The sequence below is a fragment of the Amblyomma americanum genome, chromosome 1, assembly GCF_052857255.1.
Source record: "Amblyomma americanum isolate KBUSLIRL-KWMA chromosome 1, ASM5285725v1, whole genome shotgun sequence".
Classification (NCBI taxonomy): Eukaryota; Metazoa; Arthropoda; class Arachnida; order Ixodida; family Ixodidae; genus Amblyomma; species Amblyomma americanum.
The window spans coordinates 446,347,044-446,348,617 of record NC_135497.1 but is presented as its reverse complement, the minus strand read 5'-3'; the positions used below and the strand labels follow the sequence as shown (position 1 = coordinate 446,348,617).

The 1,574-nt window shown below is 46.6% G+C and overlaps 1 non-coding gene across 1 annotated transcript; it reads left to right on the top strand.

Annotated features, from left to right (window-relative positions):
• The first annotated feature begins 296 nt into the window (after positions 1-296).
• Positions 297-494, top strand: LOC144116706 (U2 spliceosomal RNA). The gene has a single exon (XR_013311951.1). It is a non-coding gene; the product is annotated as a U2 spliceosomal RNA (small nuclear RNA).
• The last annotated feature ends 1,080 nt before the right edge of the window (positions 495-1,574 follow it).

Sequence of the window (1,574 nt, the reverse complement as noted above, 5' to 3'; positions counted from 1 at the left end):
ATACAGGGGAAGCACATAACAAGCTTACTATAGCCTCAAAATTTGATGTCCCAACCATTTAAAAATTGGCATCGCAGTTGCTCTGGCAACGAGCGATGCACAACCACGTGCCAGTTAGGTCCGGCCTTATGGCACGAGCGACCATGCTGGCTACCTTGGTAGTGTGTTGTCATCCGGCAAAGAGCACATATTTTCTCAGTACTTAACAGAAATTTGTAGCGCGCTTTGCCCCTCTTGCACCTCTTGATTTAAGGAATCATGTCTTGTGATGCTGTTTATTATACGCTCCATTGGATAAAAATTTTCTGCCAAATTGGCTTGGATAACTTTGAGTTATGGCTGAAAGCAGCATGGGACCCGTATCTGATACGAGTCCCATTTGAACCCAACATATTAAACTTATGTTTGAAATGTGGCTGAGTGCTTGAAGGTTGCTTCACTTCCGCCACCGGTTGGCCCGGTATTGCACTGCCTCCGGGATCGGCCTGGAACATTATAGCGCGCGTCTTTTCTATCCTATCTTTCTATCCTATCTTTAAACCCTCCTACTTTCAGCACGTGGTAGAGATTGTGGCTCAGCTTGAGCCAGTGGGCAGGCCTGTGCTCTTTCCTTTTCCTTTTTCCTGGCAACAACAGAAGAAGAAGAAGAATAACGGGTCTCATTTGAACCCAACATTTACTTATTTTTGGAAATGTGGCTGAGTGCTTGAAGGTTGCTTCACTTCCGCCACCGGTTGGCCCGGTATTGCACTGCCTCCGGGATCGGTGTGGAACATTATAGCGTGCGTCTTTTCTATCCTATTTTTCTAGCCTATCTTTAAACTCTCCTACTTTCAGCTGTGGTAGCGATTGTGGCTCAGCTTGAGCCAGTGGGCAGGCCTGTGCTCTTTACTTTTCCTTTTTCCAGCAACAACAGAAGTAGAAGAATAACGGGTCCCATTTGAACCCAACATTTAATAATTTTTGGAAATGTGGCGGAGTGCTTGAAGGTTGCTTCACTTCCGCCACCGGTTGGCCCGGTATTGCACTTCCTCCGGGATCGGCCTGGAACATTATAGCGCGCGTCTTTTCTATCTTATCTTTCTATCCTATCTTTAAACTCTCATACTTTCAGCACGTGGTAGCGATTGTGGCTCAGCTTGAGCCAGTGGGCAGGCCTGTGCTCTTTTCTTTTTCCTGGCAACAACAAAAGAAGAAGAATAACGGGTCCCATTTGAACTCAACATTTACTTATTTTTGGAAATGTGGCTGAGTGCTTGAAGGTTGCTTCACTTCCGCCACCGGTTGGCCTGGTATTGCACTGGCTCCGGGATCGGCCTGGAACATTATAGCGCGCGTCTTTTCTATCCTATCTTTCTATCCTATCTTTAAACTCTCCTACTTTCAGCACGTGGTAGCGATTGTGGCTCAGCTTGAGCCAGTGGGAAGGCCTGTGCTATTTCCTTTTCCCTTTTCCTGGCAACAACAGAAGAAGTAGAAGAATAACGGGTCCCATTTGAACCCAACATTTACTTATTTTTGGAAATGTGGCTGAGGTCTTGAAGGTTGCTTCAGTTCCGCCACCGGTTGGCCCG